Raw genomic sequence first — 17,561 nt, 5'->3', positions numbered from 1 at the left:
AATCAAGGTCAAATCTCTTTCCTAATGCCTGCCACCACTTCTCCTTAAGTATATAGAGTTCTTCTAAATCTAAGTGATATAGTACTTTCTTATAAAATATATTTCTAAAATAATCATAAATGACATGCCACTATTCAATTCCTATAGTACTCAAAAATTCAACTCTTATAGTACTTTTGATCCTGTACTGATGAAAAGTTAATTGCAAATAGTACGGTCATTAATTGCTATCACCTTTTTAAGAGCGAGTATGTTCTTAACTGTTTCTGCAAATAGAAGATGGAATAGGAATAATCCTAGTCTCGAGGAGGAAACTCCTTTTTTCTAATCAAGTTTTATAAGGAACAGTTTTTGAGACATACTACTGTAACTCTGGGCTTTTCTCCTTCTCCTTCAGTGATCAGCCACACTTAAAGAAAGTTGTCTTGAATACTGGATTTAAAACATTCATTTATTTTTTCCTACCTTTCTCTTTTAATCTCTCTCAAATCACCATTTTTCAAAGTATCTGTTTTTTGGAAACTGTATCAATTGCTACGAAAAGACAGAAGTATAAATATAGGTGAGGAGATTTATAATAGAGATAAACATGGGATAATGATAATAATAACATCAATATAATGTAAAAGTTATCATATCAACAAGGAAAAAAATGTACTATGAGGAGCAACATAAAACAAAGTTTAAACTTTGGCAGGCTGAAGCCAAGGAAACTTCTGAACACTTAATGTACCATCTTTCAAATGTCTTTCTGGAGAGCAGTTTGCTAAACTGTACTAAAAAAAGTTTTAAACTTCATGCTTTTTGATTCAGTAAATCCCCTTAAAGGAATCTATTTTAAAACAGAAGCTTGGCAAATATAAGTGTAAAATATGTAATGACAATGGTTTTTAAAATTAAAATAGTCCTGGAAATTATAAAATGTCCAAATAAAAAAAAGTACACAAAATGATAATCCACTTGATGATAGAATATTATTCCACCACTACAAAGATTTGAGAGGTAGAAAGAACATTCACAAAAATGTAAACCTTCTGAATTATAATAGGTGATTTTCATTTTTATCTTTATAAATTTTTAAATTCTCCGAGTTTTCCTTATTGAAGTGGTATTGCTTTTGAGCTCCAAATAAATGCTACCATATGTTTTAAAAGAATATCTGATAGCATGGAGTATGCTTACAATATAATCAAGATATAAAGTATAATTTTAATTTTGAAATATAAGTTTACATATGCCCACGGACAAAAACAAAAAGGACTGTTAGGAAATACGTGGAAATCTTAAATGACTACCTGTTATTAATACAGCTGGAGATAATTTCTATTATTTTATTTTAGTTTAGATATTTTCCAGAATTTTATAATGAGTCTATTTTACTTTCAAATGGTAAATGTGTGTGTGTGTATAACAGAGCAATAAAGGTCAATGTAGCGGAATTCCTTTCCTTGGCTCAAACCTGAGGCTTCCTCTCAGACCTTGGGACAAAGGCTTGAGAAATAATATAAGGCTTTTACATTATTTAATCTCACCAAAGAATGAATGCATGAAAAATAAAGCCTAAAGCTATTTTAGATCAGGATTTTTATTTAACATCAAGTAAATGAAAAAAGAGATAATGAATAATGGGACTACCCTTTTATGATATACAAAGCAAGGTATTGGGTCTAATTACTTGATGAAATTTAAACACCAAAAAAAAAAATAATAAAGGGAAAACAATGCAGTTAAGTTTCCAACTATATTATTAATAAATAATTGTAGGAAAAGTCAGTAAGTCCATATATTCATGTACGGAAACAGAACCCATGATGGATGAGCATTGGTTACTCCTCATTGCTGGAGGTTTTATAAGCAAACAGGCCAGTTTTCTTGTTTTGTGGCTTTGTGAGTTTTGCCCCTTGACATAAATAATGTATCCCTAAAATACCATGAATGACAACAAACTACCATTTTGTCTTCCTTGTCTATCTTCAATATGTGGTGGTTCTACTATAGCAGATCACTTCAATGCAAATATTATCTTTAAACTCTCCAATGGTGTACACTTGAATAAAGAGAAACTAGAATATCTTAAGTAACTTGGATCCTAAAATTCACAGAGATCAAATTGTACATGAGCATAACAACCTTTATGAAGATCCAAAGAATGAATGATTCATTGGAAACAAGTATGTTCCAAAGGCTGACCTCACAGAGCATTGGACCTCAGAATTCAACCTCCATCTCTGTCTTTCTTTCCTTGTATTTTATTTAGCTTTATTCTGTAGTAATTGTATTTCCAGGGTCTACATCTTTACTTGGATATTTTGTTCCTCTTTGTGTGCCTTCTCTCTAGAGAAATGCTGCAAGTATAGATCACCACCTTATTTTAGCTTCCCATTACTGTGGCATGTAGAAGAGAAGCAAAGGAGATAATAAAGAAATTGATATATTCTATTCACACAGGGGTAGGATGGGAAGATACAAGCTTTTAATGAACTGGCTAAAGTTTCCAAAACTCAAACTTTTTTTTTCCATAATTTTTGCAAAGCTAATTGAAACCAGATACAAAACTTCGCAGACAAACTACCTAAGAGTACCTTGATTATTCCTTCTGCATTGTTCTCACTGTTATTTATCTGAAGAAAGGGGCATCCTAGACCTTATAGCTATATTTTCATAATAAACTATCTATGCTAATTATGTTGAACTAGACTTATCAGGAGGATATTAACTTGGGGTACTTAAGAATTAGTTGTGGTGGCTCATGCCTGTAATCCCAAAACATTGAGAAGCCTAGCGGGGTGGATCACTTGAGGTCAGGAGTTTGAGACCAGCCTGGCCAACATGGTGAAACCCTGTCTCTACTAAAAACACAAAAATTAGCGGGAGTGGTGGCATGTGCCTGTAATCCCAGCTACTTTGGAGCCCGAGACATGAGAATTGCTTGAACCTGGGAGGTGGTGGCTGCAGTGAGCCGAAATCATGCCACTGCACTCCAGTCTGGGCTACAGAAAGAGAGACTGCCTCAAAAAAAAAAAAAAAAAAAAAAAAAAGAATTAGTTGAGACTGATGGGCTACTAACTAAGGGAATCTCTCATACCAGTTAATCAATTTAGCTACTTTGGGTCTCAAATTGGCATCTCCAAATTGTGACTGAAAAGTATATAATCTCTTTTCAAAGCAAGTCATGGTGAAAAATGTTCCCACTTGAGCCAAATAAACAAATGTTTATGCCACTGATGAGTAGTGCCCCTTAGAAATCATCAAAACCCGCTTTAGGGATTAGGGCAGAACATTTGAGAGTATAATTAAATGCATAAAACTGCTTAAACTTGAATTGCTACAAAATATAGAAACCATTTGGAAATGTTTTATGGATCACATTAATGTGTGTGTGTCCCCATGAAACATAAGATATATATTTGTTGTTGCATAATGAGTTCTGACAGCACGCTTCCTAGAAGATGACGTTCATTTAAGCAGTATCTTACTTTTCATTCTACAGCATTGCAAGAAGTGACTAATGATAGAGAAAATACTGAAGAGCATCTCCTTTGATACTAACTTCAAGCTTCTAAACCATGAGAAGGACCCATTTAAAACGTTAGGCTCATTTACTGATGAGAGTGGACCAAAGAAAATCACTCTATGCATCTAAGCAACAGTATGTAGTGTCATCACTAATTTATGTCCTTTGGGTAAACGTTCTTGTTAAACACACTGGTTTTTGACAATTTTGTTGGACATTTTCTGTTTATAAATTTCCTCTTTTATTCAGAAGCTTGGACCAAATCAAATAACGCAAAGTGAACAATGCTCTTTTGGCGATGTGCAAAACAAAGAGAACTCTAAAACATTTTGTTAATTTTAATAAACAACATGACTTAGAAAAAAGTAAATAAATCAAAAAGCAAGTAGAATCCAAATACCCAAATAACGGGTGTGTTAGATAAAACTATTAAATAGGAATAAAATCAGATAAGAAAATTGCTTAAGACCTTGAGCCTACTGTTAAATATTTAGTGAATCTAGGGAACAAAGGATAACATAATGAAGCTAAAGTTTAGGAAACATAAGTGTTCACCTATCACACTGTCTTAGAAATGTGTATATAAATACATACGTATATATGTGTGTATATATATTTACACAAATGTGGCTATATATTTTTTGCAGGTTTTTATACATATATTTGAGTGTGTGTGTGTAAATAAAGTTCACAGGGATGGCCTGAAGCTTAACCTAAAATATTTCTACTTCAAAGTTGATCCTATTTATAGGCGTATTTAACAGAGAGGCTATACGGACAATGTGTAGAGATCAATAGTTGGCTGTATAGAAAGGATTTTGTTTTTACCCTTTATAATGTTGTGAATCCCTAATCCCCAGTCTCACGGTAAGTGTCCTATATATTTAGTAGAGGGTGATACGAACATTCAATTCTTAAACCCTTTGGTGCCAGCCTTAAGCCATCAGTTTGCAATATTTCATATTTACAATCTAATCTAAGCTTCCAGGATTTTCCTCACTCTGAAAGATAAAACAGACATTTTAAAATATGTATCATTAATTGTAAGTTTTAGCAAATAAAATTGCTACACTGAGACAAAATGTGGTTACAAAAATCATTGTGTCAGTTACCAAAAATCCCAAGTCTACCACTTAGACTACTTTTATGTCCCACCAATAAAAACTATGACCCCAGACCATCCAACTGAATGAGCCACGAAAATTACCCCCATTCCAATGTTGCTGCCTTTCCAATTCCCATGTCACTCCCTTTCCAATTCCCATGTCAGTTGTGGTTCTCATACCTAGGTGTGGGGAAGCAAAAGAAAGTTTAAATTATGAGAAATTGTTTTCAGATACTTTTTTTATGATGGACACTTAAAAATTTGGGGAAATATATATATGATATATGATATATATGATATATATATCATATATATCAAAGAAAATCAATGTTATAATCAGCCGGTCTCCCCAAATCACCAAAGCTAATAAAATATTTTCTTCCAATTTATAGACACACACACACACATACACACACAGTGAATCTGGTATTCTACCAACTAACATGTTACAAACATTTTCCCTCCTCATTGAAAGTTCCTGAATCTTCCTTTTTCTAATGGCTGTATAATATTCCATAATATAGATATGTTGTAATGTATTATTAGGCAATTGTAATGGAAGAAACATTTTACTAGAAAATCTGGATTACACAACCTAGTCACTGTAGTAAAGTAAGAGCATTAGTAGAAACTGTAATTGTTTTAGAAGCTTTTAGAAGTGACAGATTCACCTATCGTTTCCCATACTCTTCAGCGACATTCCTTAAGGAGCAGATTCTGTTCAGCTTGCAATTGTCACTTGGCTTGGAATCATATAGTTATTTACCACTTTTTTTTTTAACTTTCAATTGTGGATAAAATGTTTATTAAATGAGGCTGATTCACCTCAGCTCCAAAGTCTGTGGCAATTTCTCACCTGCTTCCTGCTAATTATTCTAAATAGTTACAGAAACATAATTATGATTCAAGTGGTTCTCCAAGTAGAGTCCCTGGACCACCAATTTCAGAAATACCTGAGAATTTACTAGAATGTCAATTCTTGCATACCATCTAGGTCTACTAAGTCATAAACTCTGAGGATGAGGTTCAGCAATCTGTATTTTAACAAACCTCCAGGTTATTCTGATGCCCCCTCAACTTGAGGAACCACCATCTTATCCTATAGACAGATCATGCTGTTGAAATGTGCCATTTTCACATATACACAGTCCACAGAGGCTTCCGCCATGTTTTTTTAACAACCCGATATGTAACTTTTGTCCCAGCAACATTTTAACATCAGGGGACTGCATCCATTTCAATCTGAACACTTTTGTCCAATCACTCCAAGTGAGCTTAAGAAAATGTAGAGTAAATTTTTTAAAAGATCTGTGTACCCAATTTGATAGACCTTTTATCTTATTTTGGCATTTCTATTCTCAGGTAGCAAATTGCCTGAAAGGGCAAACAATAAATATGGGAGCTACCACACGGCTCTTTGTGGATATATTTGGAGGCAGTTTAACATGCTGTGGAGATGTTTCTAGAAAGATTACTGACAAGATCAACCATTTTATGAAAGTTGCTTTTATTACCTTTGGATTTTTTCTAACTTGAAAAATATGGCTCTTAAAGTATGCTTCTCTACTAATCCTTCCTGTTGAGCATTCTATTCTCCTTAAAATATATATATATATAAATATATATGTAGATGTGTGTGTGTATATATATTACACACACACGTATATATATATACACACACACATATGTCTGTGTGTATGTGTGTGTGTACATATGCACACTCACAAATAATTAAGTAATTCCATTCTGGGAGAAAGACTTTGAAGAAAAGCAGTTTATTTGCTACTCAGAAAGGGAAAGTGATGCTCGTGGGACATAAAGGGATTTGAATAAATAGGAATAAGTGTCCTTTTAAAAGAAAGCAGCATATGGAACTAGAAATACTTTCTGGAAGCTCTAATCTCCTATTTGAAGAAAATCCAACTGTTCTGGCTAGTGGCAAACTAGGAGATTACAGCCGAATTTCTCTCCCTCCATTCAATGTGAAGTAATCATAGAGCCATAAGGAATTTGACAGGAACCATAAATACTTCTCCTGTAAATCCCTAAAAATTTATAAGAGCATTATGACTTTCATGCTCTTTCTTTCCCAGAGTCTTTACTTCAAAGCTTCTGAGACTAGAAGAGCCCCTGGAGCAATCATTCTGCTTCCATATCCACAACCTGGAACTCTTAGTCCCAGACCCTCAAATTATAGAACCTGAGGGAAAATTTAGGGGGCACTGAAACCAAATACCTTCACATGTCAGATGACAAAATAAATCAGGTAGACAAAAAGTGTTAACCACATCATGCAAAGACCAAAACCCAGAGCTCCACATTTTCAGGCAGAGCCCTCAGCCTCATGTCACTAGGCTTCATTTCTACCAATATCGCCCCAGTGACTAAATGTCCTTTGTCACTAGAATAGTTTAGTTCTGCATAAATACAAAGTATCGATGATCAAATTTGACTTATTTCTTCTCATTCAGTCCTTAAGTGGAAACAGCAAAATGCTGGTTGCCTTCTCTTAAAAAAACAAACAAACAAACAAACAAAATAAGAAAGGAGAAGGAAGGAAGGAAAGAGAAAAATAAAAAAGAAAGCGAGAATGAACAAAGAGTGAACAAATGAACAAACGGAAGGAAGAATGAAAAAGAAAAGAAAGAAAAAAAGAAAGGAAGAGAGGAAGAAAGAAAAGAAAAGAGAAAGAAAAAGAAAAGAGAAAGAAAAAGAAAGAGAAAGGCAGCAAGCAAGCAAGCAAGCAAGCAAGAAAACCTAAAGATCTTTATCATCACATTCAAATAAGAGTAAATCTCAAGAGGCCATCTTATCTACCCGTTCCCACTAGGCATTACTCAACAGAGAACCAATAGCTAGGAACTTCCTCTATTCCTAAAGATTTTCAAGAAAGGAAGAGAAATATCTTGGGAAGTTTAGGAAACATAAATATTTAGGCTCATTTATTGATGAAAGTCGGCAAAATGAAATGATCCTATGCATCTTAGTAATACTATGTGGTATCACAAGCAGCTTGACATAACAGGCTGGTATCAATTGTCGTGGGTAAGTGCTAATTGCTGAAGATCTACCAATTTGCTGTGTGCTTTTACTAAAAATTTCTTTGAAAGTTCCACAGCCTTCCAAGATTTTGTATTCCTTGATATAACCTTTAAATTGCCTTCTTCACATTCCCTCTTGTTTGTTAGTAATGAAATGCCAATGATCACAGTACTGGAAAAAAGAAAACGGAGAAGAGGACAATAAAAAATCACGGTTATGATTTGTGGAGCAAAGGAGGCCTTTCAGCATTAATATTTACATTAATGTTTACGTTAAAGTGGGACAGATTACACTACTTTTTACTCACTTCACTTATTCTTACCCTGCATAGAGTTAAATACTTACTGTTTGTGCCTTGTAAGAACTCTAAAGATTATAGCGTACTAGTAAATCTACTTTATTTTGCTGGCACGAGTCAGCAGACAAAAGAGGAGCAGGAGAAATATGTTGTCAAATCAATGGTGATACTGACTGAATTTTATCAGTGTCTCATCTTTAGCTGAACTATATGAACTCATTCAGATTTTAAAAAATATGTAAACTGTCTAATCTATTTTATAGCTCTGTTTTACAGAGTTATAACATGTCAAGAACAAAGTTACAAAATCCAAAACATACAAGTTAGCATCACCTCTATTTTTTTCTGAAAATTCCGAAAGTACAATGATTAGAACACACTTCAAACCTCACAGCTCTGTATTACTTAGGAAAAAAATCCCAACAGCTATCCAGTTGTGCTTTGAGGTCATTTCTCAAAGCATGTGCATTAAGAAACTTAGCAATCTATGTTTATGGTTGCTTTATCTGGTAGTATAATACAATGAAAATCTCACATATAAAATTTATAATGTGATATTTACAGGTTCAAGGGTGGAACTGCTATGTTCCAAATGATTTTCTGTCATCCCTTAGTTCACTGTTTCTTTAATCCTTTAAAACAATCTGTACAGCCTTTGCTGTAAAAGATTATTACATTCTTATTTCCACTGTGTAGTCATAATTTTGAATGTACTCTCTAATTTACCAACATCGTTTCCAATTCCATATAAACCCATATGAGGGTGCTCCCAGCAAAACTAATTAGGGGGATAACTGTGTAATGTGAAAAAATAAAGACTTGGAATATTATCCTTGTGTCATTTGATTTGCCAAAATTCAGCTTGTAACAATTAGATACTACAGTTGGAAAATTAGTGATTTTATTTACATAACAGGATCTGTCATAAAAGAGCCAAACTGGCAAAATCACTAATAGTCATAACCTAAATCACCCAATCAACCAAAATATTATAAAGTTCAGCTTTTATTTTTATGCCTATTACCCTTTTCATGGCAATGGGTTATTTCAAATATCCCACCACAAGCCCTGAGAACACAGCTGGGTTACGTGAAACCAGTAGCTCTAAACCAGTGGTGACTTGCCCCTTAGGTGACATGTGTCAACGACTGAAGACAGTTTTGCTTGTGACAGTTTGGGGGATGCTACTGACATTTTGCGTAGGGCTCAGGAATGCTGCTAAACATCCTACAGTAGCGCACAGGACAGCCCCCACAAAGAAGAATGACCTGGGCTAAAATGTCAACGGAGCTTAAAAAAAGGTTACTAGTCTAAGTGAGCTTAAGTTGAGAAACCCTGCACTAACATTAAGAACTATGTGTCCAACACGGTTGCAACATGTTATGCAAACACCTGAATTTTGTGGGGTGGGGGGTGAATACAGCCATTCTAGGGAGAGTAATTTGTTCTAACTTGGGTATTTCTGCCCAATAAGCTAGTAAGATATTTGCTTTTTCTAACGTAGATTCATCAGGGCACTGAAATTTAACTATTTTATTTAAAATATGGTATGTACTCTTTCTTTGTGGTTTTTCTGTTAGTGTGTGTGTGTGTGTGTGTGTGTGGTGTGTGAGTGAATTTCTGAAACAGAACAGTAGCAAGCAAATGGCAGATTTGGTTTTATCATCAAGTTTCTGTTAGACATTTCGATAAGATTATACAGAGCATATAGTGGATGCCTACTACATATTTATTGATTTTTGAAAAAAAAGTTTGTGAACCTATTTCTGCTATCTTCCTCTTTAGAGAACTGTGATTGCATTTTTCTTCTTTTTTTCTAACATGTATAGAGTGCCTGTTGCCATAGTAATCACTGATTTAGCACAACGTGTTTTTTCCTCCTTCTTTAAAAAAAATTAGTTCCCATTCCTGCCAAAAAGGAACATATTAATCTACCCATCATGCTAGCTTGGGGAAGTTGAAGGCCACAGAAGTTGTCATTTGTGCAAAGACTCCCAGAAAGTCAGTTGGTAGCATCTTCTGTGCCAAGAACTCTACCCCAATCCCAGAGAGGAAATGAGACACTGAAGTAAAAGATTCTGGAGCTAAGGAGGTAACATCTCTCTTCTTTTCTGCAAAGTCCCACAAAAGATGTGCACAAATGCTCATGTCTGTCTAAACAAATTCACCTACTGATTATAGATTTAACAGACCACTGATGTCCAGAAAACAGGGACTAACTAGACAGTGCTCTTTAAGACAAAAGTTTACCTTAATCTACTTACTTCTGAGGGTAGGGGAACAACAACAAAAGCAACAACTAAAGAAACAAAAACCTTTTGAGAAGTCTAAAAGAAGTAGAGAAATCCTATTGAAGAAACCAAAATCAACAGTTTCATTTCTTTATCAAATAAAAAGTCCTGCCTGAGTCTCCTGACTGACTACATTCTTTCTAGTATTAGGTAAATCAGATCTCACATCTGATCTAGCCCTGCTATTCAGACCACGAATTCCTGTAAACATACATATCTAGAACTGTGTGCAGGCCCCTCTTATGACAATGGTCTGTGCTCACCTGGATTTTTATCACTGGCACTCTTAGTCAGGACCACCAGATTCTTCCTAATTTCTCAAGTCAAATCCGAAGGCTACCCTGCTTGTGGTGTTCCATAACTCTGTCTGGCCCCTCATGAGAAATGCCACCTACTTGGATGAGAGCATTTAAGTCAGAGCAAGACAGCACAGAGGTTGACTTTAGGTTCCCATCTGACATATTTACTGTTCTAAGACAAGAAAGGTAGTGGAAGAGAAAGAAAAACTAAAGTGGAACTGCAGGATTTCTGATTTTCAGAAAAGTCTGCTTATTACTAGAGTGATAAGAACTCAAAATTAAGACATGGGAAAGGAAAAGATAGGGATATAGAGTCAGAGCTGTTCCTTAACCAAAGGCTTTACAGAATTAGAACACAGCTTACACAGGAAATTCAATGCAAGAAGGTCCTGCTCTAAATAAAAACAGATGAGGAGAAAGTCCATTCATTTTTACTAATAGTATGCATGGAGAATGAACACACGCTGCCTTTTACATAGACCCTTATAACTGTTCATATTGTTCTGTAAAATCAGCATATTTATTATTATTTTCTTCTGGGAACAAACACTTGGCTATGCATTTCATTTTAATTTCACGGAAATGGGAAAGGGGTAAAAGGAAAGAAAGATAATACTTCCTGAAAACTTGAATGTTTTGCTGAAAACACCCTTAAAGGAATGTATCTCTGTTAGGATAATAAAAACATTTAATAAAATATGTTTAAAGCGGTTGGTCTCTAAGAGAAAATGTGAGGTATATGTAATTAGTAGCAAATATGCATTCAATTGTACTAAGCATGACCATTCTTCCCCTTTAAATCCTCAATCCATGAAGTGTGTTTGTTAATTAGGCAGTAACTTGAAGAGCGCACCACTTATACTCCAGATTTCAATTCTGCTGCCAATAATAATAGTAATAATACCATCATTCTATTCTAGTAGCGCAGTGCAAATTTAAGATCATTAGAAGATGATGATAGAAATTTGAAAGCAATGGATTACAAAACAAGACTGCATCAAAGCATAACACGCAACACAACACTTTTTCAATTATGTACATAACCTGGAAAAACTAGTTGGCAATGAAAAAAATGTGTTGAGAAGTACCTTATTAATTCATTAAATATTTCTGTAATCCTATGTTTCTTTAAAAAAAAAAAAAGGTTACTAGTCTAAGTGAGCTTTTATCTTTGTTAAGCAGCATCCTTTTAACCTCCATCATCTCTAATAACTAAAAAAAAAACAAAACAAAAAAAAAAAAAAAAAAAACAAGAAGAGAAGTTAAAGAAGCAAACCAGCAAGAGAAACTGTAGTTGCTATATCAATGACAATTATTCCAGTGATAATGACCTGACTTTTTGGGTTGATCTTCTAGCTAGTCCACAGGGATCCACTGTTCAGGACGGTGTTAGGGGAGGTGGGCTTTGTCAGTTTGCACAAGGTTTGACAGGTTTCAGGGTTTAAATCTGCAATTTCTATGGCCCTGGAAAAGTAATGTCTAAATATTGCTTAACTGAAAGTTGTTGATGAGAATATTTCAGTGCTCTGTGCAAAGAGTGGATCCGTGGATCAGTTAATTTTATTGAACAGAAAAAAGGTGAAGTATTGTTGTAGGGATTGAATGAGAACAGATACACAGTGTTTAAAGTAATTCCTGGCACATAGTAGATATCCAAGAAGGTGTCTGACTCCACCCCTTCCTTTTCTCTCTTTCTGAATTGTATTCCACTGTCAGCTGCTAGTGTATACATGTCATGAGCTAATGTGCCCATTGATGGTTTAGCTTATGACTTTCAGGTCAGTGTTCTAAGTTGATAAAAACAAGTATTATAGATAATAAAATTCAGAGGCAGTTCCAACATGGAATAATTGGCTTGTCTCATTCCGTAGTCAAAGTTCATCTCAACTAAGTTTTCCATTGCTCACAATGAGGACTAGGGAAGAGGAATTGCTGCAAATCCATTTTCACAGGTGGGTAATCAACACAAGAAGCACTGTCAACTGATTGTGGGTGTGAAACCATCTACGCACTTGAAAGTTTTCATGTTATCATTACTATGTATCCACATACACTTGCCGAGCCTGACCGTTCCAGATCAGTCTTCTGAATGCTAGCTGCATATCAGAACCACATATGTATAGTTTCATAAATGTGACAATACTCAGGCCCTACCCTGAGACAAGTGGCACAAAGCATTCAGAAGTGGAAAGGATTCTCACCAGGAGAACCACTCTGCGAATCAATAGAAACAGAGATCCAGGTCAAAGAAAAATATTATCTTTCTTCCCTGGGAATCACCAGCATTTGCACAGACTTCTACAACTAGCTACATGACCCAGGGCAATTTCTTAAAGTGGGACACAGTGTGCTCTGAATGCAGACCTGACACTAAATTTATCACGGTTGGGTAGCTGCTGCCTTATGGAGAATGGCCTGTGGGACACTGAACTTACACATTAAACAGCTGAGCCAACGGATGTTTCAACTGCCAGGAAAATAACAGAATGGAGAGACCCTCTGTTCATTTGACACCAGCGCCAGCTTGGAAAAACAGCATTTCTTCTGCAGTTATTGAAAGAAAGTAACCCAGAAGTACCCACAGTCTTTTAGCTCTTAAAATATGGAGCCACTTTTTCTTTTCCAGCTTATTTCCAATGCAAACCTGATTCCAGGCTCAAGAGAAGTACAACGTGCCTTGGTCCCTTCTCCCTAGTCTTGGTCAGCTTCTTCAATTCCTCTTGCTGATCCGGCCTCCAGTTTGGCTGGCTTTTTAGAGGAGTCTCTCAGCACTACCAGCACAGGAGTCTTTTGACCTATGTTACTAACACGTGTATCATATCTAGATCCACTCCTCACCATATGTCATGGTACTGTCTTGTTCCTGGTTATTGGCGGTATATTTGTTTTTCTACTGTATGTAGTTAAATTTTAAGTAACTTAAAGAATTACAATAGCAATACAATTTCAGTATAAAAAGCAGAATATATGGATAAACAGAAAGAAGAAAATAATATCCACTATCATACCATTAAGGTTACCCACTAACACAATTTTCAAATAAATTTCCTACGTACATATTTTATTTTTATAAAAATGCAATCATAGAATAGTCAATATGATTTTTAAAAGTCCCTTTTATGAAATAAAATATGTGAACATCTTTTTGTAAATATTCATTTGAAACATTCTTTTAAAATGGCTGTATAGTATTTCCTTGTGATTTTCATAACCATCCCCATATTGATATTTAGCTTGTTTTGAATATTCTGCTGTTATAAACTATGCTAGGATGACAGTTACAGCTCTTCTTCAACTGCTACTACCCAGTTTGATTGATAAATGACACACTTCCCTTGGCCTAGGAAGAAGCAACAGATTCTGATGTTTGCAAAATTTGTCAATGTGGCTTATCAAGCAATAGACTCTATCTCTCTATTTATCTATCATCTATATATTTGACAAAACATTTTGAAAAATGACTTTTAAAAATGAAATAAGGAATGTAAAGTCACAAACAGCCCAGGGACCCAAATGAGAAAGCATCTGTCAGAGATTCATCAGTCAGGAGTACCTATTATTTTAACATTTTCATGGTCATATAAGAGGAAAGAACAGGTAAAACAGCCAAGTATCACCTGATTCCCACTGATTTAGAACAGAACTGCAGAAATGTTGAAAGATTTTTTATTAGATTAAGCTTCCCAGCAAGAAATCTAGACAGCAATCTGCAGCTAGCAACATGCCTTCGGAAAACCAAATACGAGATTCACTGACACTGTTTTGTGAGGGCCTCCTCTACCCCTCGTCTCCCCTTTTTCACATACCCCACACTAGGATCAGAGAAGTTTGGGGAAAAATCAACAGAAACAACACGCCAGGTAGATTATGGCCACTGCAACCTTGCTGCAGCTTAGGCTAGGCTCTTAGGATGACCTTCTCAAAATCCTTGAAGGAGAAGTTGGCTGAAGGAATTTTATGCAGGTCTGGAATGGTCTCGTCTCTAGAGGTCTAGATTCAAAAAATAAAAAGACTGCAATTTTTAATCTGACTCTTACCAGAATGAAAAACCATCTAAATACTCCCTAGGGGCCTTAAATTGTTATGTTACCAAAAATGCTATGCTGTGGGAAATACTAATATTAAGTAAATAGCCCCTGTCATTTTTACCAAGGACATTTGGGGGAAAAAAATCACTGATGAATAAGTGAAACCATCTTAAGTTGCTGAAACTGACATAATGAAAACCACCATCTTTCTAAATTCCTTAGCCAATTAACTAAGGGAGGGGACCACCCCTCATATTGCCTTATGCCCAATTCCTGCCTCCAAAGAAAGAAAAAGTAAAAACTAAAAGGCAGAAATGAAATCCACAAGCAGACCGCCCGGCGCCACACCCTGGGCCTGGTCGTTAAAGATCGACCCCTGACCTAATCGGTTATCTATAGATTACAGACATTGTATAGAAAAGCACTGTGAAAATCCCTATCCTGTTCTGTTCTGATCTAATTAACAGTGCATGCAGCCCCCAGTCACGTACCCGCTGCTTGCTCAATCGATCACGACCCTCTCACGTGCACCCCCTTAGAGTTGTGAGCCCTTAAAAGGGACAGGAATTGCTCACTCGGTGAGCTTGGCTCTTGAGACAGGAGTCTTGCCGATGCCCCCGGCCGAATAAACCCCTTCCTTCTTTAACTCGGTGTCTGAGGAGTTTTGTCTGCGGCTTGTCCTGCTACATAACAACTTGTATCATTCATCACTACATTTATTTCCATTAAACAAATGGATACTTTAAGTTTAGGGAGAATGGTGTTAGAGGCTGAAGGCCGATCCTAGAACCGAAAGATGAGGGTACATAATTGAAGGGAAGACTCACCCAGGAAAGAAAAAGAAAAGGAGTCAGACTGGGCTATCTGAGAATTCACAAAGGAAACTAGAAGCTGTGTAGTCAAAATGTTCCTGGCAACGTGGCAAATGTATTTCAAATCAAACCATGCATTCACTAGACTCTTCTTTTCTAATCTTTTGTTTTCTCTTGGCCTGAGTCAAAGTCCTTTGTAAAACTTTCATGGATCACATGAGGAGGAAAGGGGAGAAGGAGAGGCAGGCAGACAGGGAGGAAATGAGAGGGTGTTCCTGCTGGCAAACTCAGGGGGGAATGAACTACCTCCTTCAGAGGGAAAATGAGGTGGGAGGGACAGAGAGCCACGGAAAGAAAGGTACCAGTTCCCTTGCAAGATGGGGGTAGGAGAGGGCTCTTCTCAGAAAACTAGAAGAGATTTTGGTGATGATGTCAGAATTGGAGCATCTGCCTTCTAAGGACTTTGTCTGCCAACTGGCATAGGGAGCACTGCCCAGAGAGCCAGTTCTCCTTGTAATAAGGAAAGGCAGGAAATGGGCAGGGAGCAGTAAACTCAGTGGGAAAAGCCACATCTGAAAAACTTGGGAGAGAGGAGGAGAAAAAGGAAGCCACACAGAATTTTGGTGCCACGAGGAGGAGGACATCTATATCTTGTATTTGCATGGTGTTTTACAGTTTAGAAAACACAGACACCATCATAGGTCACATTTATCACTATTTTCCAGTTGCAGAAATCATCACCCAGAAATAAGGGAAAAACCTGATTGCAAGTCTTCTTATATGGGTCTGTTCTTTCTACTACATCTAAGACATTTCTCTGCGGCATGCCTGCACTTTGCAGTGTTATCTTCCAAACACCATCTACTTTCAGAACCCTACACTTCAGAGAAACTGTACTTGTACTATTCTTCAAACACTCTACAAGTTTTCCTGCCTCTATGTATTTGTTCATACTATTTCTGCCCCTTAAACTTCTTTACCCAACTTGGACTGTTAGAATGTTGCCCAAACCTTTCAAGGTCTAAATCTCCATGTTACCTGTTTTTCTTCTATGCTATTTTTTTTAACATGATTCTTTGTATTACAGATATTTACAAACATTTCTTCTCCCATACTAAATTTAACTTTGTATTCATTTTACTGCCTAGTAAAGCTCCTTGCATAGTAAGGAAATTAGTTTTGAATTAATAGGCCAGTCAAAAAAAAAAAAAGAAAAGAAAAGAAAAGAAAGCTTTGTGAGTTCTTAATATGTATTTTTTGTCATATTAAGTGAAAAGAAAAAAAAGTTCCCCAAAGTCATGAAACCAAAGCAGATTCTATTTACATTTAGTGTAAGATTTTGCTAACTGAATACTATATCCCAAGTTTATGGGGAACTATCTATACTTATTTTTATATATTGATCTTATATTTTGGGTGTGTGGTTATGAGGTTAATTCATTAAAATGAGTAAAGGCTCTTAATGATTCTTTCTTGACTTTATGGGTCATGTGTCTAAGTACAGAAGTTAGTACACATAAAAAACTGTAATTGGGTACTAAAAAATACATATACAGATTGCCCCATATCTAATTTTCTAACTTTAAGTGTATAATTGTCAGAGGCATTTGAAGCAGAGCAACTCCATCCATGAATAAGGGCTGGGTAAAGTAAGGCTGAGACCTACAGAGCTGCATTCTCAAGTCGTGAGGCATTCTTAGTCACAGGATGCAATACAGGTCAAAGGCCTTGCTGGTGAAAGGATGTGGTAAAGAAGCTGGTCAAAACCCACCAAAACCAAGATGGTGGCGAAAGTGACTTCTGGTCTTCCTCACTGCTCATTATATGCTAATTATAATGTATTAGCATGCTAAAAGACACTCCCACCAGCACCATGACAGTTTACAAATGCCATGGCAACATCAGGAAGTTAACATGTATGGTCTAAACAGGGAGAACCCTCAGTTCCAAGAATTGCCCACCCCTTTGCCAAAAAACTCAGGAATAATTCACCCCTTGGCATATGATTAAGAAGTAACTGTAAGTATAATCAGTTGAGCAGCCCATGCTGCTGCTCTGAGGAGAGAGTAAGAGAGTAACCATTCTTTTATTCCTTTACTTTCTTAATAAACTTGCTTTCACTTTATGTATTTGCCCCGAATTCTTTCTTGCACAAGGTCCAAGAACCCTCTC

The 17,561-nt window shown here is 36.1% G+C and overlaps 1 protein-coding gene and 1 pseudogene across 22 annotated transcripts in view; both read right to left on the bottom strand.

Annotated features, from left to right (window-relative positions):
* The window catches only part of SLC8A1 (solute carrier family 8 member A1), a 414,873-nt gene that overhangs the window by 287,563 nt on the left and 109,749 nt on the right, over positions 1-17,561 (bottom strand). The gene's annotated exons all lie outside the window — the stretch shown is intronic.
* Positions 1-17,561, bottom strand: part of LOC129143111 (peptidyl-prolyl cis-trans isomerase NIMA-interacting 4-like) — a 69,449-nt pseudogene that overhangs the window by 32,760 nt on the left and 19,128 nt on the right.

This window comes from Pan troglodytes, chromosome 12 (assembly GCF_028858775.2).
Source record: "Pan troglodytes isolate AG18354 chromosome 12, NHGRI_mPanTro3-v2.0_pri, whole genome shotgun sequence".
Classification (NCBI taxonomy): domain Eukaryota; kingdom Metazoa; phylum Chordata; class Mammalia; order Primates; family Hominidae; genus Pan; species Pan troglodytes.
The sequence above is the reverse complement of the archived record's forward strand: the minus strand, read 5'-3'. Positions and strand labels throughout refer to the sequence as shown.